This window comes from Magallana gigas, chromosome 2 (assembly GCF_963853765.1).
Source record: "Magallana gigas chromosome 2, xbMagGiga1.1, whole genome shotgun sequence".
In the NCBI taxonomy this organism is placed as follows: Eukaryota; Metazoa; Mollusca; class Bivalvia; order Ostreida; family Ostreidae; genus Magallana; species Magallana gigas.
Window position 1 is genome coordinate 10423445 of NC_088854.1, and position 22885 is coordinate 10446329.

At 34.1% G+C, this 22885-nt stretch overlaps 1 protein-coding gene across 12 annotated transcripts in view; it reads right to left on the minus strand.

The window, feature by feature from the left end:
- Positions 1 to 22885, minus strand: part of LOC105333397 (transient receptor potential-gamma protein) — a 70075-nt gene that overhangs the window by 40968 nt on the left and 6222 nt on the right. The window contains exon 1 of one of the 12 annotated variants that reach the window (XM_066074964.1): positions 10797 to 10817. The exons of 8 other annotated variants lie outside the window; for them this stretch is intronic. The gene's annotated coding sequence lies outside the window, so the exon portion shown is untranslated. Of the gene's footprint in view, positions 1 to 4046; positions 4698 to 9118; positions 9184 to 9231; positions 9257 to 10796; positions 10818 to 22885 lie in introns of those variants that run through there. 3 more of the 12 variants (XM_066074961.1, XM_066074959.1, XM_066074957.1) reach the window with 3 other exon arrangements.

The following is a 22885-nucleotide window of genomic DNA, read 5'->3' on the forward strand; positions in this document are numbered from 1 at the left end:
CCTACGGCATGTTTATGTTTTTGGATATGCGTACCATATTTTGATGATATGGGTACCAGCTACTTTCCTATTATATATTGTGTTTTCTTATTTTCTTTGAACTGTGCGGTTTTGAGACGTTGAATGCATTTGTATTGCATTGTTTTATTATCGTTATCCCCAGAGCGTCATTATGTTGAGAACTTGGACATATATTATTACTTTATAGTAGCGGGGAATAAACATTCAGACTTTCAATATATCATACTAATTGATCTCTTGTTTTCGGTCGGTCGGTTCAATCGGTATACGCTTAATACTGAACCTCGATTCTGGCAATACTTTTTATCAGAGAATTCAGAAACGATAATGGATGAATCTCATGTAAGTAGATAATATTCAAATAGTTGTCAAGAAGTTATCGTATCTATTTAATGTCAGTTGTTTTAAAATGATAAATACGCCGAGTATTAATTGTTTCATGCTTTATCATTTGAACAGAATTCATCATTAAATGGTAAAATTCTGAACAAAGTATTCTTTTATTTGTTTATTGTTTCATTCGTTCGTATTTCTAATGTTATATTTATAAACAAACTCATTTTTCAAAATTTGAAATCTTACCGATGGTACGCATATCCAGAAATTCTTTTTTGTTTTATGGTACGTATATCTGTTTTTGTAGGTACGCATATCATCGGGATTTTCATTAATGAAGAAAATATCAATTAATATGCAGTTTTGGTTTATTTTACAAGTTGCTACATGTGAAGACTCGGTAGCCCTTCAGACACTTATGTTTTACCCGCTGAAATACGATGTGAATAAATGAAAAGAGTTGTGTAAACTTACGAACCTGCAGAGGTCGTCGCCATCTTATGATATGCGTACCAAATGGTACGCATATCGGCTTAACACCAGTGTCCCTGCTCTTTGATGTGTACGATTATTGAAATTAGATTCACGTGATAAAAATGGCACTCTACTGGTTCCTTCATTTTATTGCGCAATAAATTCAGAGGTACTATGTACCGGTACATGTATATCATATTGCGAACGCCTGGGTTTTGCAATGATTTTAAAAGTTCTCTTAACAAAACTTTTTCAGAATGATTGAACAACAGTAAAAATTTCCTGAAGAAAAGTTTGCTTTTACAAAAAGTGCCAAATCTTATGCAATTCATATTTCAGACACATATTTCATAATAAAAAAGCCTTCAATTTTCATCAATAGTATCTCAGAACTTTATTCATAAAATTGTTTGAAAGTGCAATCACAACACTTTAAATCATTTTCTGACATTTAGCTTTGACTTGGTAGACTATCTGCTGTGAATCTTCCCTTTCACATTGATATCTCTTGGTTATCAGTTCTTATGCTTTTCTTGTTATTTATGTTGAGATCTTTACATGACATAATGTTCTTCCCACTCTCTTTCCAATCTTTTATTTTTGGTTATTTCTTTTGCATTAACCTCTTTCTTATATATAAGCAATTGTATGACATCAAGTAAAAATGCAGGATCATATTGAACTAGATTACTGTAACAACAAAAATTTGACCAAGGTAACAACATTCTAAATATTTTGAATTTTCTGATAGTCACTGGAGACAATGATTTTGATTTTTAACCTGAAGAATTTCCTATTTCAAACCATCAAAATCAAAGCACTTCATTCTAAAAACATTATCCTTTTTTAATCCTCACAATTTATCCACCTTTAAATGCAAAGGGGAATAGGATAATAAAAAGAGAACGATTAGTTAAAATTACAATCCCTCAGGCCATGTGGATACATATCAAGCTATTCTCTTCTTAATATTGCATTTCACAGACAATTGAGTTCGTAACTTCAGGTTAAACCTGCAATGTTTAGAAAAGAATGTATAATCAATATTCACCAGATGTCACTTGCCGTTCGACTTGTATACTGCTTATTGTGGAAAAGTTACGAGCAAAAGTGTAACGCGAGGACAATAAAAACCACGCAGACTTAATCATAATCAATTTGTTCATTCCTACTTATAGAAATGTTCCATATTTTCCGGTATTTCGGATAATAATGTATAGATTTGAATATGATTTGAATCAAATGAAAAGAAAACTGCAGTATAAAGTTGTTACATACTCATAAATTTGCAATGATTTTATGGAACTGAATCTGACAAATAATACTTGAATTTTATATCTACATGAATATAGGTATTACATATGCAGTAATTAATGTCATATTACTATAGAACTTCAGTAACTAAGTTCTGAGCACAGGGGCATCGTATCCGCTCTACACTCTGTGATATATATAAAGAATACACCTTGTGTATTGTTTATATATATACACGTATAAGCGGATACGATGCCCCTGTGTTCTGAGCTGTATATTTATTCAGAAAATTAAATTTATTATAAAGGAATCTGAAATCATGTAAAGTCTTACTATATTCAATATATAACAAATAAATCTTTGCTGTATCAATTAAGAACTCTATGAACAAGCTTAAGTTAAAATATGTACATGTATCTTAAAAAATTTCATAAAAATGGAGCAACATCTTATGTGAAATGAAGCCCTTTCTTCTACGTTATGTACAACAAACAATATGAACAGAGAGAATTTAAATTTCAACACTCTTATCAATTATGTTCAATTGTTGTTTCAATGAGCCCTTGACATTTTAAAATTCTGTTACAGTTTATATTTTGAAGTTGTTATAACATAAATATTTCAAGACTTCAGAACCAATTTAAAGAAGCAACATTTTTTAAGGAATATAGGGAGAATCTTTTGAGACCAATATAAACTGTTTGTATAATCTAAAATGCTCCATGCAAAATGTCTATGCAAGGGGATACGAAATAACTGCAATTTTTTTCTTTTACTTAAGTTTTGTAAAATTATCAGTGAAAGATTTGAAAAGATTGAGAGGTATTATATAGCAACATAATAAGTCTAACATAATTTGTGAATCAGTCAAAGTAAAGTACAGATTTCATCAATAACTATTTAAATATTAAATGGACATTATAGCTGAAAGTAACATAATTATAAGTAGAATGTTATCACTCTTTGAATATTATGAGCTGATCAAATATGGCCGGGCTTGATCAAATCTATCCTAAAGACCTTCGGGCTTTATTAGATTTGATCATCCCGGCCGTATTTGATCACCTAATAATATGAATGATTCCTTATATACCGTATTCCTTTAGAAATATCCCACATTCACAGTATACAAATAAGTAATTTTATGCTAGCTATCATATTTTTTTCATTGTTGTAGGCATTATAGCACTGAATTTCTTATTTTGTTGGTAATGTCCTTGCTTTTTTACAGGTAAAATTTTAATATACATATACTGTGGAATCATTAGAATTCGTGGTGGCTCAATTTTCATGGTATTTGTGGGTAGCCCTTCCCCACGAATTTACATCCTCAACGAAAAAATTTAGAAAGAGTATTCTTTTTTACTAAAAGTGAAAACTGACGCACCCACGAAATTAAATCCCCACGAATAAGTAAAAAACCAACATCCACAAAAATTGGCTCCCACGAATTTAAATAATTCCACAGTACATGTTTAGTGGTATATCTTATTTCATAAAGGTCAGTTGAATAACATAATATCATGTTGCCCCATAAAAATTGCTGTATATTGCATGTAAGATCATCTGCATTGACAATGGCGTCAAAATGATAATGGAAAATATTTTGGAATTGAAAACATGTACTATTTATTAAATTGCTAAATTGGATAAAATTATATTCCTTCTGTAATAAAAAAAAAGGTCTTTAAAACCAAGATATTAAGATATAAGTTAATGGTAAATATCTAATTGAAGTAAAAATGAACCCAAATAAAGCTTTTTGAAGAGAAAAATAATACTGCGTGTGATTAACAAAGGAAAATAAAAAGATTGTTTTAAAATATTGTCAAACCAAAACCAAACTAAAAATTCATTTCTTAATTAACAGATTACAATACTCGTATTTCAACTTTAGTGCTATACCAACATTTAGTATTCATTAAAAGGAATTGTTAATACCAAGTCTCTTAATCCCTTACCTGTGAATACTGAACTTAAAATTCCCAACACTCTCCTAAAATATCCATCTGATTGCAACTCCCAGCATTCAATTTGTCAACTTGTCAGCAAATCCAATTGATCTCGAAATAACAGTAATTGTTGTCTCCCAGACACAGTAAAGTTTTTTCCTCCATTATTTGAGAATTTAAGCAACAGATGCAAAATAAAATCTGTTTGTTAATCAAGTTGTACATGAACATGTTTAGTAAAAACTTAGTACCGTACTATAATAACTGTCAGTCAAATCTTCCATATTTTATCCATGCAATCAAAAGAGATTTTTTACTCCCTGTGAAAACTTGTCCATGTGATGCTAGCAAGTGTAAAAAAAAATTGTTTAATCCCTCAGTCTGATATGCGATGCTCTGGTATGGTTCATCTAGAACTGTGATGCAGATAGTTTAAAACCTGGCAGTAGTTCATTAGATCTGATCAATATTCCCCTTCATTAAGAAAACCCAGGACACAATGTCGGGATGCTACCTGTAGCTATTGACGACTTCCACTCTATGGTGCTCTCGCTGCCGGAATGAGAGAACCAAGTAGTTAACCAAACTCTCAGGTGTGTGTCTGCCGTGAATACCAGATTATGATCCAAATCACTATGGGTGTCTGGGGCTACGACTAAAAGCATCACCTAAATAATGCTCTGAAAACTGAACACTACAAAATCTAAAGCCTTATTGATATCACACAACTGAGGTTCAAATCAATGGAGGACAACAATAACCAAAAATTCAAGACAATAAACTCCTATTCAAAGGGCTTCGATTTTGAAACAATCTAATTAACTTTGAAATGTCTCCATTTGCCACCCCCATACCCATTAAATGCATCTTGAAATAGAATTGAATGCAATCCAAACTTCTAATATTCTATGTGCAAGTTCATAAAAAAGTCACAGTAATGAATTGGTTTCCCAAATTTATGTCAGCAGTTATACTACAGAGTACTAAGAAAACTCCAGTTTTGGAAGCTGTACGTATCATTAAATCAGACCCTAAAAGATGTGTCTTAAGGTTCTATGGGACGCCCCATATTGTTATGTACTTTCTACCAAAATGAACAACAAAATCAAAAATTATTTTATAAAATTAATCTTTTCTTTCCCAAAATTGTTACCTAACAGAACAGTGCAATAAATTAAGGTGTTAACTACAAATCTGTAAGTCATGAGTTCAAATCCTAACTGCTGCATGGGGCTTTTATCATTTTTACCTTTCCAAAAAATTTTAAAACATAGTTTTTGGTCAAATATTGTAAAATTTCAAAATTCTTACCTATAAATGTATATTATGATTGCAAGGTTCTTTTATCCTCATTAATATCAACAGGTGTCCCAATTACCACCTTAATTTTACACAGTAAATTTTGCCTGATTCTGAAAAAAGAAGCTAATTAGTTATTTAGATAAACAGTAATTACATGTCAGTTCACATCAGTCAATAGCTGATTACCTGCAAATGCTTCTTAAACTTCCTCACCCACCAACCAAGCAGGAACTAGGTACAAGACCACCCCTTCAACACCCCAACTTTACCACAAATGGTTAATACTCAAAGATGAACAAACTCAGCTTATAATCAAATTGAAATAAAATACCTCCTCTTTGAAAATAAAAGTTGAAAACAGTAAACAAATTTTAATAGATATATATGGAAGAAAATCTGACTCAGAAAACTGCTATTCCTTTTAATGTAATTATATAATTTCCTACAATGTTAGCTTACACAACAAAAATCTGAACAAACCAAAAGATATCCTCTAATTTCTCCAGATCATGCAAATGTTCCATCAAAATCTAGACTCAAGGATGCCACAGCTGTGTTCTTTGCTTATCTAAGTAATTAGGTCTGCAGTACGCGGGGACCACGTAGTTCTGGGATATAAGAATATGGCTTGATATGTAGATGAATGGTTGTGCAAGTGAATTGCCATATTCTCTCATAAAGACATGAACTAAGAAAGATGACAAATTCTATAATGACAACATTATTCATAACAAATTGCTTGTTTATTTATTTCTTTGTTTGTATGAAAGTCTTCTTATGTTAAAGTATCTTCAGAGCATATAAATTTTATAGTATTAAGTTTTATGGCATATGAAAAAAAGGGGAGTTTACACAAAAACCTTGCCTATCATGAAGTTCATGATAAATGATAAAAAAAATTAGACTATTACTGGAAAATTGTGTGTATTCATAACCATTAAAATGAAAGTATGACCCTGTTTAACCCATATGCTTGTCTCCTCTCTCTCTCTCTCCCCCCCCCCCAACAAGAAAAAAAAATAACAACAAAAAACAACAAAAAAACAAGAGGGCCCTGACCTCAAAGGCTGCTTGACATTTTGTTAGGAAACCATTCTGGAACATGCCCATAGCAATATTTGTTATGAGGAAAGTTCCAGCAAAGTTTAAAGCAAAAATTGGATCAGCTGGAAAAAAATTGCATAAAAGGCACCAGCATTACCTTGATGATTGCAGATACTCTAATTAGAAATAATTAGACCATAACCTTTCAACTTTTGAACTAAAAATCAATATATTTGGTCATTCTTAAATCATGAGTAATTTGCCTCAATATCTTTACATATTGTTTGGACACAAATGTTCCATTAACTATATACATAAATGTTGCCAGGATACCATTTCCTACACCTTCCATCAACCAAGAAACAAAAACGGTCATCCTTTAGAGTCATTAGGAACTTATTCATGGTCAAGGGATCCATGGACCACAACACTCACCTGGGCAACAATGTCAATAAGGACCCAAGTGGCCTCTTTTCAATTTGTAACTTCTATTAGTTCTACATGTATGTACGTACATGTACCCATTTTAGATAGAATATAGTAATACATAATCAGAACTAGTGGATCAAGTGAGCTAAAAATGTGAGGAAAAAAATAAAATATAGATCCCTACATAACTGAAAAAGTTAATACACTGATGTATTCCATATCAGTGAAATTACTTCATGACAATTAAGCAGCAATAAGCTCTCGTCTCCTGTGTTGTATTCACAGTTACTAATATTTTAGGTCAGCATTGATCAGGGTGACCTGATATACATGATTCCCTATACACTGACCACTATCTGTAAACATTATGGTACCAAATTCTGTATAAAACATTTGAACTCTTAGTACATAATTTCTTGAGAAAAAGTGAACATGTACAGTCTTATTTTGACCATGACAACAGCTTTTTATCTTATTATATAACGATAAGATAACATTATTTTTCAGAATGAGTGGGCAGAATTACTAGTACTTGAATTAAACAAAATAATGCTATGTACATTACATGCACATGGTGTTAAGAATTTTTTTTTTAGTAAGATAATTTCCTCTACTACATGTATGCTGCTATTATAGTACAGGGAATCATCTAATATTTTCAATGTTGTGTGCCTATGATGCAAGTCTATGAAAAAATACAAGATACCCATGGACCTTAAGGATCACCCGAAAATAATATACTAATACTATGGCTAGTCGAAATCAGTATGATTAAAACAGACCTATAAGAAAGTGATTTATTGCTCAAAAAAGGGACAGGTAGACAAACTGTCAAGAAAATAGAAGTAAAAGAAAACTGGATTTGATGAACTTTAAACTGTTTAATTCTTTCTATTAAAGAGTTAAATCTATTTCTTGGGGGTAATTTTAGAGTCTATGACCCAGGGTCACTGTCCAGTCATTAATAAACATGCAATCCCCCCCCCCCCCCCATAAGAAATGAATTTCACTTTGGTAGAGGTACCCTTGATAATTACTACATAGTATTTGGTTGTCTGATGTAGATACCCCAAAAATTCTCTAGTTTTATGGTTCTTGTGGAGGTCAGATCAGAGTTGTGTTATGTTGTTGGGAGTCATGAAGTTAACCATCTCTGTTTCTTCTTCACCATTCAAATGCTACCTCCTTTTTTGATTATGTAGAAAAATTCAGATTTAGATAATGTATTTCATTTGGCTGTGTATTCTTTTTGACATTTTTGGCGATAAGCTGCAGCTTTCCCTAAATCAAGTACAACATCATATGCCATTCGCATACGTATTAGAATAGGCACATTCAGAAATACTCCCAACTCAAATCCAGACTTACACTTGTTGAAAAATCAGCTTCGGCAAAATATCCGCCAAACTTTGTACACATTAATTATATGTTTAAAGTAGCAATAGGAGAATGTCATCCAGTGATTCAGATGTACTATATATCCTCCAAAAAAATATGTCCCCACTTAAACCCTTTTAATCCACTGTAGACCTGGTTGAATTGCTTATCATATATATATCTTATATATTGACAACTTGAATGTGACAGCTTCGAATACATCAGTTATATATGTGTAAATTAAGCAGTGATGCATCAGGCAAATTGTCCTTATAGTCTGGATATCAATAAATATAGACGTTTATCTCTCACTCTGTCTTCAGAGATTATAATTTATTCTTTGGTAAGCCTTCATAAAAATCTTTGATCATTCTATCCTACTGTCTTATTCTGGGACTGTTCAGTTGTTGAATTTGCATTTAAATGAATGAACACGTATAAACTATAAAGATTGTTTAATGAATGCGGAGATGAAATCTATTAAGGCATCATATGGTATTAACATCAACTTTATCTTTGGGGGGATGAATGAAACAGAAGAATGGGACGGTAGGATGCAATAGTCCTGGATACCAACACACATACTAGCATTAAATCTTCGTTTCCTGCAAAAATAACATTAATTTATCTGTTTTATAACCCCATTTGCCAAAACGATACCCCCCCCCCCCCACACACACAACAAAAAAGTAACATTATGCACTATTTTTATGCACTTTTTCTTTTCAATGAGCTTTGAACTCCAGTGCATGAGGATCATAATGTACCAAAATCTGCATACTGTGTAGATAATTGGAAGGCTTGGCTCCCATAGATAACACAAATTGTGTAGATAAATTATGACTGAAGTATTAGTACAGAAAAACCCCTCTGGGCATCCTTTTACATCATGCACAACTACATTGATAAATATGACAGAATGTACTCACTTTTTGAACCAATGCTCTACCACCTATGTGTAATTCACATAAAAATACTTGTACTTATAAAGATTCAGTTTGTAGTTGTTAAACCGGTGACCACCGAGAACAAATACACTTACCACATCCTCCCTTTGATGACGGCTGAAACAGTTACCCACACAGCTCAAAGTGATTCATAGTTCACAATAAACATCAGCAAAGTTCATCTCAAGCTCTTTTACAATCGTACAATTATTGATTAAAATAATACGTAAGAGCAAGTAAATAAAACTGTTTTCATTTAACATTTACACATTTTAAAAATGAACAAAAAAAGGGCCTATCCTCTGACTCCTTTTCATCTTTATACCCGTTTTATTTAAGACAAAAGTAGAACAACAGACAGATAGACAGACAGAAAGACACAGACATATCTTTGCTCAGGTTAAGCCAATTAATTGCAATCAGTTTTCCATCTCTCCTAGTTCACCATAGAAAAGATTGAAACTTTCCTAGACATGCCACAAAAGAACAGATTCCAATGTGTGTGTGTGTGTGTGTGTGTGTGTGTGTGGGGGGGGGGTTCATACTGTCACAAAAGAACAGATCCCCTGGTTTGGGGGAAGGTCCTCTTTTTTAATTGAATGCTTATAATAATGATGATGAAGATATGACTTTGACCTTTGCATACGATCTCCGATCAGGATCATATAACATATCCTCTGGTCACAGGCAACCTTCCTGCCAAATATTAGCATCTAATTTTTCTTCTCATAAAAGTTAAAGACCAGACATAAAACTCAGAGGAACTGTTGGAGGGTAAACAGATGGATGGACAGACTCAGAGATAGACAGATGGACTTAATGATTCCATTTTTCTCTTTTTCAAAACTTAATCTTACTTTAAATCACATCTACAGACGGCCGAACATGGAGATTCCGATATATAGTTCCCCTCCCATCCATCTTCATTTGCAAAGTGTGAAAAACTTCATAATTTCAACTGTGATATAATCTGAATGGTTAGAACATATACAAGTACATGTTTTTCAATTATGGTGATTTTAATATCAACCTGTAACTACATATACTGTTTACAACAAAATTGCTTTCAAAATTTTTTCGATAGACAAGACATGCAAAATTTAAGAATCTTCTACATCTTCCTGCCATTACAAACATAGAAGAAACATTGTCCTTAAAGTTCTATTACAGCCAACAATAAAATTCTTTAATGCTCGACTGTAAATGGTGGCTGTCGTGCATCCTCAGACTATAAATAACTACTACTTTTCTAGGTCTGGAAATTGCTTACTAGACAAAATTGCACAATTTCCTTGACCATGCACTTGCAAAGTGTCTATGATAGGTCGAGTTCTAAACCTTCAAGATTCGAGGATAGTGGCTATTGATTGAGCCTTTTGGCTTTTAATCTGCTATTTGAGTGCTCTTTGTGAGTGTGGAGTGTTTAACACCTGTCAATCACAGTCTATTATTGACAAAAAATAGAGCTATTATCAACACAGGTTGATGTTGGGTACAAATCATTCCAAAGCCGTACAGCAATTGCAGGGAACAGCAACCCTTTGCCAGCAAACAACATTGAGCACCGACCCTCAATCAACAGGCTAGGGTCCGAACTGAAGATGAAATAGATGCAATCAACGAAATGTCAAAGAGGAAGGCATAAAAAAACATTGCTCACTTGATCAGATCTTCAGAGGGTCAAAAAACTCCATTTTTTCCTTCAAATTGACAAAACAGAAAAAGCTTTTTCCAATGTTAGAAAAAAGATCACCAGCCTTCCGGTTGAGTTAAAATCCATTAACTGTCAATATTCACTGCTGAGGCTGTTGGATTGTGATGCAATAAGAAAGGGCTTTTAATTAAAAGACAGCGTTCACATTAACTCCTGAACAAGTCAAGAGGTTTGGTCCATGATGGAGCATATAGGCAACAAGGACCCAAGATTGTCTATTGGATCTATTTAGACAGACAATTTCATGTTTATTGTTGTTAATCACCAAGCCCTACCAGATGTTGATACTCAATGTGTGAGGTCTGTGACCAGTAACTAAAACACTTATGGAAAAGAACAAAAAGTTAATAAAATTTAGAGCTGGATGAACATTAAATCTTTCGCTTATCGTTAAAAAAAAGTTCAGTTTAAGAAAAGATAATTTGGATGATATATCTAAAGATAACTCTAGCCTCTTTTGGGGAACGATACATTATTAGTAGGATTGAATATTAATGAATAAATAATTCCTAGAAACAGTCAATGATGTATATGGCTGTATGATTATGATCAATCTACAGATTTGGCTTATAAATACAGTATTAATTTATACAAACCAAATTGACACGTGAGAACATTTGTGAGTTATTATGGTTATAAGCTGAAATCTGTCCATTATGTCAGATATTAGAGAGACTGGAGTGTGTTTGTGTCGAGGACTGTACACTATTTTACATGTACGGCAGTTTGGGGGATATAGACCAATCTACACTTTCCAAAAGTTATGTCCCTTGGCCACCATCTTTTGGGAAAAACCATTTTTCACATTAGCATTTGTAATCTAGAAGTTAAAAGTCAGTTTCCTTCATATATTATAATTGCCCCTGAGGATGGAGTAGCTGCAGGTCTGTAGCTCCCGGTGTCATATAATATTTTGATACCGTGAAATATTGAACCCGGGTTCAATATATTATGCGATATTATGAACCCAGGTTCAAAATATCGCTGCGATATATTGAACCCCCCCATAAAATATTGAACCCCGGGTTCAAAATATTATGGCCGCGATATTTTGAAACCCTCTCGAATTTTCATTGCTCTTGGAGAGGGGTTCAAAATATTATGGCCGCGATATATTGAACCCCCTACCTATTTCCAATTCCCTTTGGAGAGGGGGTTCAAAATATTATGGCTGCGACATTTTGAACCCCCTACTGTTTCCAATTCCCATTGGAGAGGGGGTTCAAAATATTATGGCCGCGATATTTTGAATCCCCCTCTATTTTTTTTGCTATTGGAGAGGGGGTTAAAAATATTATTGCTTCCAATTCCCTTTGGAGAGGGGGTTCAAAATATTATGGCTGCGATATATTGAACCTCCTACCTATTTCCAATTCCCATTGGAGAGGGGGTTCAAAATATTATGGCTGCGATATTTTGAACCCCCCTCCATTTTTTATTGCTATTGGAGAGGGGGTTCAAAATATTATGGTTGCGATATATTGAACCCCCTACCTATTTCCAATTCCCATTGGCGAGGGGGTTCAAAATATTATGGCCGCGATATATTGAACCCCCTACTGTTTCCAATTTCCTTTGGAGAGGGGGTTCAAAATATTATGGCTGCGATATTTTGAACCCCCCTCCATTTTCTATTGCTATTGGAGAGGGGGTTCAAATATTCCCTTTGGAGAGGGGGTTCAAAATATTATGGCTGCGACATTTTGAACCCCCTACTGTTTCCAATTCCCATTGGAGAGGGGGTTCAAAATATTATGGCCGCGATATTTTGAATCCCCCTCTATTTTTTTTGCTATTGGAGAGGGCCGGTCTGGGTTCAAAATATTATTGTTTCCAATTCCCTTTGCAGAGGGGGTTCAAAATATTATGGCTGAGATATTTTGAACCCCCCTCTATTTTTCATTGGTATTGGAGAGGGGGTTCAAAATATTATGGCTGTGATATATTGAACCCCCTATTTTTTTTACAATTCCCATTTGAGAGGGGGTTCAAAATCTTATGGTCGCGATATTTTGAACCCCCCTCTATTTTTTATTGGTATTGGAGAGGGGGTTCAAAATATTATGGCTGCGATATGTTGAACCCCCTACCTTTTTAGGTCACCTGAGTCACTCAGGTGACCTATTGCAATTGGTCTTCGTCCGTCGTCGTGCGTTGTGCGTCGTGCGTTAACAATTTTACATTTTTAACTTCTTCTTGAAAACTACTAGGCCAATTGTTACCATTTTTGGTGTGAAGCATCTCTATGGTAAGAAGAGTCTAAATTGTGAAATTTATGGCTCTACCACCCCTGGGGTGCCACGGGCGGGGCCAAATATGCAAAAAAAGCCAAATTTTCAAAAATCTTCTTCTCTACTCCCCCTGTGAGGAAAAAACTGGTTGCATGGTTATGATGTCCATGAGGCCCTCTACCAAAATTGTGAAATTTATGGCCCCTGGGTCAGGGGTTCTGGCTCTAGGGTGGGGCCAATATGGCCATATAGTAAAAATGTATTAAATCTTAGAAAATCTTCTTCTCTACTACCATATATATTTGTTAAAAACTAAATGCATGGTTATGATGTCAATGAAGCCCTCTACCTTAATTGTGAAATTCATGACCCCTCGGTGAGGGGTTCAGGCTCTAGGGTGGGGCCAATATGGCCAAATAGTAAAAATGTATTAAATCTTAGAAAATCTTCTTCTCTACTACCATATATATTTGTTAAAAACTAAATGCATGGTTATGATGTCCATGAAGCCCTCTACCTTAATTGTGAAATTCATGACCCCTCGGTCAGGGGTTCAGGCTCTAGGGTGGGGCCAATATGGCCAAATAGTAAAAATGTATTAAATCTTAGAAAATCTTCTTCTCTACTATCACATATATTTGTTAAAAACTAAATGCATGATTATGATGCCCATGAAGCCCTCTACCTAAATTGTGAAATTCATGAACCCTGGGTCAGGGGTTCAGGCTCTTGGGTGGGGCCCATATGGCCATATAGTAAAAATGTATTAAATCTTAGAAAATCTTCTTCTCTACTCTCATATATATTTGTTAAATACTAAATGCATGATTATGTTGTCCATGAAGCCCTCTACCTAAATTGTGAAATTCATGACCCCTGGGTCAGGGGTTCAGGCTCTAGGGTGGGGCCAATATGTCCAAATAGTAAAAATGAATTAAATCTTAGAAAATCTTCTTCTCTACTCCCATATATATTTGTTAAAAACTAAATGCATGATTATGATGTCCATGAGGCCCTCTACTAAAATTGTGAAATTCATGACCCCTTTGTTAGGTGTTTAGGCTCTAGGGTGGGGCCAATATGGCCATATAGTAAAATGTTTTAAATCTTAAAAAATCTTCTTCTTTACTCCCACACATGTGGGCAAAAAACTGAATACATGGTTATGATATCCACTATCTCCTTTACCTAAATTGTGAAATTCATGGCCTCTGGGTCAGGGGTTCAGGACATGAGGGGGGGGGGGGCAATATGGCAATACAGTGTTAATGCATATAATGTTTAAAAATCTTTTTCTATATTCTCACACATCTATATAAAAAAAAAACGACTAATAATTATGTTTACCAGGAAGTCCTCTACTGAAATTTTAATTTTCATGTCCCCTGGGGTATGGGTTTTGACTCTAGGGCAGGGCCAAAATGGATGTATAGATGTTAATGCATATAAAGTTAAAAAATTAACTTCTTTACTCCCACACACCTGAAAGGAAATTTTGTAGACCAGGGCTGCGTTTCACAAAAGAACTTACGACAGAGTCGTAAATATTTTCAGTCTCATGGAACGGTCTTTGATGAACAAAATTTATATCAAACCATTTATTTACACCTATTTTGATTTTCATAATTATATTTTACAACTATTACAATAAAATATTGATTAGTTTGTGATTAATAAACATTCATTAATTTGGTCGTAAGTTCTTTTGTAAAACGCAGCCCGTATCTTTTAGTTTTTCACAAAAATTATAGGTTTCACAGTTCTTTTTTAATTAAATGTGGTTGTCATTACAAATTTACAATTTTTCTACTCCAGTATGAAACCTAATTAATTAGATGCATATATGAGACTCCATGACAAGTTTGTGTATGGGATATATGCTACTCAGGTGACCGTTAAGGCCAATTGGCCTCTTGTTCCAATTCCCATTGGAGAGGGGGTTCAAAATATTATGGCAGCGATATTTTGAACCCCCCTCTATTTTTCATTGGTTTTGGAAAGGGGGTTCAAAATATTATGGCTGTGATATATTGAACCCCCTAGAAAATAGGGTATCCTTGGAGGTTACTCTAAATGGTAGTCCCCAGGTGGGAGAAAAGGGGGCTAACGCCTGTGTACTGTGTATACACACTGGTAGTAGCTAGGTAAACAGTAGCTCCCTTCATAGCTGACATCAGCCTGTATAATATCCCTGTTATGTAATACAATTTGGGAATTGTGAGTTTCTACTGATCAATTCATTTGTGACCGCATCTGCCATGGACTTGGAAGAGTACCATGATAAGAAGGGTTTTCAATATATCGCAGCTATAATATTATGAACCCCCTCTCCAATGGGAATTGGAAATAGGTAGGGGATTCAATATATCGCGGCCATAATATTTTGAACCCCCTCTCCAATAGGAATTGGAAATAGGTATGGGGTTCAATATATTGCAGCCATAATATTTTGAACCCCTCTCCAAAGGGAATATTTGAACCCCTTCTCCAATAGCAATGAAACATTGAGGGGGGTTCAAAATATCACAGCCATAATATTTTGAACCCCCTCTCCAAAGGAAATTGGAAACAGTAGGGGGTTCAATATATCGCAGCCATAATATTTTGAACCCCCTCTCCAATGGGAATTGGAAATAGGTAGGGGGTTCAATATATCGCAGCCATAATATTTTGAACCCCCTCTCCAATAGGAATTTGAAAAAGGTAGGGGGTTCAATATATCGCAGCCATAATATTTTGAACCCCCTCTCCAATACCAATGAAAAATAGAGGGGGGTTCAAAATATCGCGGCCATAATATTTTGAACCCCCTCTCCAATAGAAATTGGAAAAAGGTAGGAGGTTCAATATATCGCGGCCATAATATTTTGAACCCCCTCTCCAATAGGAATTGGAAAAAGGTAGGGGGTTCAATATATCGCGGCCATAATATTTTAAACCCCCTCTCCAATACCAATGAAAAATAGAGGGGGGTTCAAAATATCGCGGCCATAATATTTTGAACCCCCTCTCCAATGAGAATTGGAAAAAGGTAGGGGGTTCAATATATCGCGGCCATAATATTTTGAACCCCCTCTCCAATAGCAATGAAAAATAGAGGGGGGTTCAAAATATCGCGGCCATAATATTTTGAACCCCCTATCCAATGGGAATGGGAAAAAGGTAGGGGGTTCAATATATCGCAGCCATAATATTTTGAACCCCCTCTCCAATACCAATGAAAAATAGAGGGGGGTTCAAAATATCGCGGCCATAAAATATTGAACCTGGGTTCAATATTTTATGGGGGGGTTCAATATATCGCAGCGATATTTTGAACCCGGGTTCAATATATCGCGGGGTTCAAAATATTATATGACACCGGTCTGAAAAATTCGGATGGACGACCTGGGAGCTACAGTGCCCCCCATAGTAAAAAAAAATTTGCACTAGTTTTGGACTGATTAACCTTATTTCCGAACTTATTCTTTGAAAACAATTAACACCATTAAATTCTTCATTCAATTTACTGTTGATATTGATACTTTACTTGCCTCAAACTTTCTCTTTAACACGCAAACCGACCTCGGAAATTGAAGTATGTTAAATTCACGTCGAGCTCGAGAGTCGCCATTTTTAAATGTAAGCAAACTGCACCGCTTCACTTTACAGGGCTGGTGATGGAGTTTAAAAGAATATCAGAGGCAAGTAAAGTGATGATGTCTGTAGTAAAATGTCTTAAGAATTTTTTGGAATCAAATATTTGTATAGAATGTGTTCGGAAATTAGGTTAATCAGTCCAAAACCAGCTGAATTTTTTATGCGCCGTAAATTGCAGATTTTTACTATGGGAGGCACTGTAGCTCCCAGGTCGTCCATCCAAATTTTTCAGACCGGGAGCTACAGACCTGCAGCTAAGGATGGAGCAACCCACACACCGAAGGAATAAATTTAATTAAGAGAGATTTCATCACAGGACGCCCAAATATTTGGTAGCATAAAGAAGGGAAAATTGTTTTTTTCCTTTTGACCTTTGGGTTGACCCTGCAAAGGGAAACAACTTTTGTAAAGTGTGGATTGGAATAAACTGTCAACCAAATTTTACTTGCAAAGACTTCATTTCGTGAATTACCAGAGATAAACTGGTTCATGAAGACTAATTTTCATGATCAAGATGCAGTTTACCACAAAATAATATAATGGAGACATTTGAGGACTGCTTTGCAGTGATCAAAATTAGCAACGACTGTTATAATTGGTTCAAATCCCCAAGAATAATCTATATTTTTTCATAAAAACAAAGGGAGATGAAAGGAATGATTTTTTGGGGATTAAATTTTTAATCAAATTGTGAAAATTGGATGTGAAAAGATTTGCTGTGTATCTCCTTGTTACATTGCAACACCTATAGATGAATAGATTTATGTTTTCAAATTGGCGCTGCTAATTACCAGTATTCTTGAATCTCGAGTTAATCAGATTTGTCTCAATCTTATATATATACTGGAATCCACAATTTACATTTGGATATTCTTAATAGTTTTGCACATAAAATTGTGATGACTTCCATAAAATTGCATGGAGAATTGACTAATACATTGCACAGTATATGTGTCATTTTGTTCCTGTTCGAGTGTTTTTGTGCTTTACCTCCATTTATACATGCAAGTATCTACAGCTGTCCTGAGAGAATTTACACAATCAACATAGTTAATCAGGTGTCAAATGTCACATGAATTATATTCATTGTGTCCTATTTGATATTTAATGGATTTCATAGTATATTTGTACCATATTAATGCAATTTAGGTCTAAAAATGGTAAAAATTTGACTAATCTGTAAAAGAAATGAAACTTGATTTGCGATGGTAGTTTGAAATTGGTAACAGTAATCGGCATCTACTAAAAAGTCACTTGCCCAAACCCAATGCAATCCTATAATGTCTTTATTGCACATGTGTAACCTATAAGAGGCAGAGAAAATGAGTACCAGTAGATTTACACAGTAATTTTTTAAAAATATCACTTGAATGTTCAAATTTATGTATTATGAGACAGAATATAGTTTCAGTGAAACAGTTGAACTTTAGTTTCTCAGTCATTCATTTCTCGAATACCATTGATATTTCAAAGTGAATAGGCAGTTCCTACAATCCCTGATTCTTCATAAATTTTAATCTCTTTATTTTAATTCTTGGATTTCTCTAAATTTTTACTTAAATTGGTCTAAATGGGTTAGAGATCACAAGGCTTAGCTGATTCAATATTATTTTTTTCCGATATTTTCCTTTTTTGACACTTCCAAATTCAATGGTTACTTTTTCCGTAACAATGTTTCTCTGTTTGAAAGAGAACATGTTAACATGTTCCATTTCCAACATTGTCATGTTTAGACACATGTAAAGTGTATTGTAGAATTGCATGACTGTTTAGTAAAGTGTTGCTTTTTGGGATAAAGCGCCATTGTCAGGCAAAAAACACATCATTTTCTGTGTACACCACAACATCGGAGAAATTAAAACCAGGAATGGTAAACCAGCACACAGAGCAGAATGCAGCTGATTTTTGCTTGAACAAGACATCAGATCGGTTAAAAGAATCTTGACTAATGGAAAATATTCCGTCCCATTGAAGTGATTTCTTGATGTCAAATGGGAACATTTTTGCATAAGCTTAGGGATAATTCTTCCATTAATAGCACCAGAGAGAGAGTTTGATGCAAGATGGAACTCGGCGATCAATCTCATTCTCATTAAGAGATTTTTTTACATTTTTTTTGGTTTTAAATGACAACTGCAAAACATTAGCTTAAAGAACCTGCTGTATACTTCACTTGGGATTGGATTCATTTGAACAGTAATTGCTTTTCCATACTCACAGGTATCCAAATTCAACAAGGACATTTGATCAAACTTCATTACAATAAATCTTTTGGGAGACAACAGAGGGAAATAAAATCAATGTCTGTGCCATTGTTATACAGAAACACTAAGATCTGTAAACAATTTCTTGGTGATATAATCACATCAATCAAGCTTGAGTAAATCTGGATTACTGGATATGAATTCCTCATATGTATTACGTTACATTATAATTAAAGCGAGCAATCAAGTAGAATTCAATCCCTCAGGGAAAGCTGCTTTTTCAATTCTTCTGAAAAACTTAATGGTTGCATTGGGCAACCATTACTACAGTAGTATATTGAGAATATTTCTTAATTATACAGTGGTGCATGCATGGCTCTAGAGGTGGGTCCAGAGCCCCCTCCCCCCCCCCCCCCCCCTATCTGGAATTTGCAGAGTTCGTAAAAAAAAGCCATGAACATAGTAAAGTAATAAAAGTTATTACTTTAGAAATAAAATTTTGAGAAACAAATTACTTTGTACCTTCCTTGTGAAACATGAACCTGACTGATACATTGATAATTTTGTAAGAATTAAGACAGGCATATACGAGTTAAGGTGGTTCGGAAACCTAGAATCCATGTTGTGGCGTACTATTTATTTAAATTAACAATAAAATCAAATGTAATTTTATAAATAGTTTCTTTCCCATAATTGTCACGAACACAACAGCATAGCCCAGTGGGTTCGCTAAGAATCTCGAAGTCATGAGTTTGAATCTTGTTGAGGATTTTAAAGTTTTTAACTTTCCAAAAATTTTTAAAACACATTTTTGGGTTAAATATTGTAAAATTTTAAAGTTCTAAACTGGTGAAAGTATTTTAATCATAATGTACTTTAATCCACATTAATATCGACAGATGTCCCACACCACCTTAAGTATACAGTAGTTTGACGTAGCTATTGAGGGAGGGAGGAGAGTAAGATTATATAAGCCTAGATCCAACTCCTCCTGGAGTTTGGCTGTGGCATGAGTGAAACAAACCATACCTTAAGCAAAGTCAACCATCAAAAGATTGTTTAAAACAAATGAACAAATTTATCTTTCATTTTATAATATACTAGACTTTGACCCGTGCGTGCACGGGTTGACAATGCATATCGGACAATTATGAAATAGATACATTGACACACCGTATTATTGACATCTACATAACAAAGCTATAAACCTACAATAATGCTATTAATTTCACTACACTTTTTTTAGTAAGAATAATCTTACTTTGTCTCGAAAAAGGCCCTCGCCATAGTTAGAATGCCTCCAATCAGAGACATAAACATGTCTCTGTTCCCATATACCCGTAATGTAACAGAAAATTGAAGTTGCATTGAAAATAGCAGTCAAATTTATCCTAATAAACCTTTTTGAGACTGTAAATGCCTTTCATCTAAAATTTAATCTATATAATTGATGAATTCAACACCTTTTCACCAACATACACATATTTTCTTTGCTACAGACACAATACACGGAACACATTCTATCGTAAAACCAGGTCCGTTGGACATTTATCATTTTAACGATAAAAATTCTTTCTTCACTCTCCTAAGAAATACAATGTGAATTTTTTTGCATGATATCAAATATTTTTTTCGCCATCACGAAGACAAAAGTAAGTACTAAGCTGATATGTATAATTGTTATCTTATAATTTCTCTCATAAGAAATCATAAATATATATGAACAGAATATAAAGCAAATTTCCGATGAAACTGTACACATTTGTGTATTGTTTCTGAGTTCATTCATGGAAATATTGTATTGTGGAAACATAAACTAAAGATCCTGTTAGCATGAATGTATTGCGCACGCGCAAGATTGTAAAATCCGACAAATCCAGAGGAATTCCAGGATCTTTTGAGGAATTTTTGTTGATTATTAATTAGCGAAGCTTAATTGAGAAAAAAAGAAAACAAATTGGTAATCTTCAAGTACCAATGATGTTAAAAATAAATAAAACAAAAGACGACAGTACTCTTCCGATTTATCGGTATTAAAGCCCAAAAATTCAAGTCTATTATTTTAATTAATATAGTAGTATAGATTTGAAAATACAGGAGAGAGGGAGAGAGAGAGAGAGAGAGATTTTCCAAGTCATTTTAGTAGACTCTCAGGCTAGTACAATTTCATTTTCTCCGGCTGTCAGACACCCTGATATTGTGTGACAGGAAAGACAGAGATGGGAAAACACTTCCATTCAGAAGCCATTTTACCGAGAAGATACATCCTCTGAAATGAGATTTGGGGTTATTTAAACTTGGCTTTATTTGGGATTTGATTCCTTGGACTGAAATCATTTGACAGTCGTCCCTTGATTATTGCGGTCGTCTGTCCACTATTTCCATGCCTGATTAATGATTTTTATTTATCAATTCTACATTAGCATCTATCCATGGTGATAGCATCCTTTCCTTTATACCACTGTCTGGCTTTCCTAATATAAATAAAATGCAAGTAGAGATGATCATATTTTATCCTGAACAAAGCACTTGGTTGAGCTCACTTCCTATGAAATTAAGGATGGCAAATTTCCCTTTGTTAAAACTCCAGGGGACCTGGGATCAAACAGGATTTTATAAACCAGAAGGGCTATAAAATCTTACCCTGATTAATCAGTTTTCATACGACCTACTGCGTAATATATCCTGGGTGATGGAAAACAGCAAGTTCACTATATTTTTCATGCACGTTCTAAACAAATGTGCAAAGATGTTGACAGCTTTGTACACTGTCAGTTCATATCCTCCTTTCTTCAATTTTCTTTTATCAGAATTGTGTATCAGAATAAAAAATACACTGATTGAGTTTAAGAACCTTATCTTTCATCCTTCTAGAAGCATTTTCAAATGCCTCCCCCATTTTGACTATCCTTTGAAAAGAGAGTAATCCTTCATAGGGATGAATTTATCCTTCTCATCCAAAGATGCTTTATGTCAAGTTTAGTTTAAATTGGTTCAGTTACATGATTAAGGAGAATTGGAAAATATAAAAAGTTTACAGAGGACAGGAAGACACAAGGACAAACAGTCTTCTAGGTGAGCTTAAAATATAATGATCCCCACCAATTATTCCCTGATATTTGAGCTGTAAGTCTATAACAACCAGCAGTAATTTTCATTTTTTTTATTTCTTTTCTATAAATCAGCATCATGCAGCTATATGATGATGAAAGGATCTTCAAGGAAGTATCAATTTAAATAGGATTACAGAGCCATACTGATCGAACTATGTACAGGATCTGTTCTCAAAACCCTCATCTTTAAAAGAACAATTGATTTAGATCAAGTATTTGATAAAGAAAAAAAAATTCTTGCTTTTCTTGGAAATTTTCCTGCATAAGTGGTTGTTTAACATTATCCTTTTTTTTACTCCCTTGACAAAAATGCAGACACATGTCATCTTTCATCTGTAACTACTGGTAAATGTATATGGTTTTTTTTCCTATGGATGATCTAGTTTGATCAAACAAAGAGCTCGCCCCAAATAAGGAAAACTGCCAAATGATATCAAAATCTGTCAAATTCACAACAACAAATTGATTTCGTTCTCAGACAAATTCCTTAATCATGTGTTACAACTTCCTCTCTGACAGCAAAGATAGCCAGGCAACTAACTGCATTGATTATCATTTGAGAAAAAAATTTACTTTGGGGTTAAATTTAGGTCATGATAATCTTAATCTCAAATGTTCTGGTGATAACAAAATTGATGTTTTTTTTTTACTCTTTACAGATAAAACCATGAATTTATTGGTAGCTTTAATCATTAATTTGTCAACTTTATCTTTATATATTAATACATTGTGTAATTAACACACAACAAAAAATAATTCATTTAGAAGATATTAGGAACAGATGGTTACAGGGAAGTAATTATGATATTTTCCCCACAAATTTAATCTGCCTCAGTCATATTTCAATG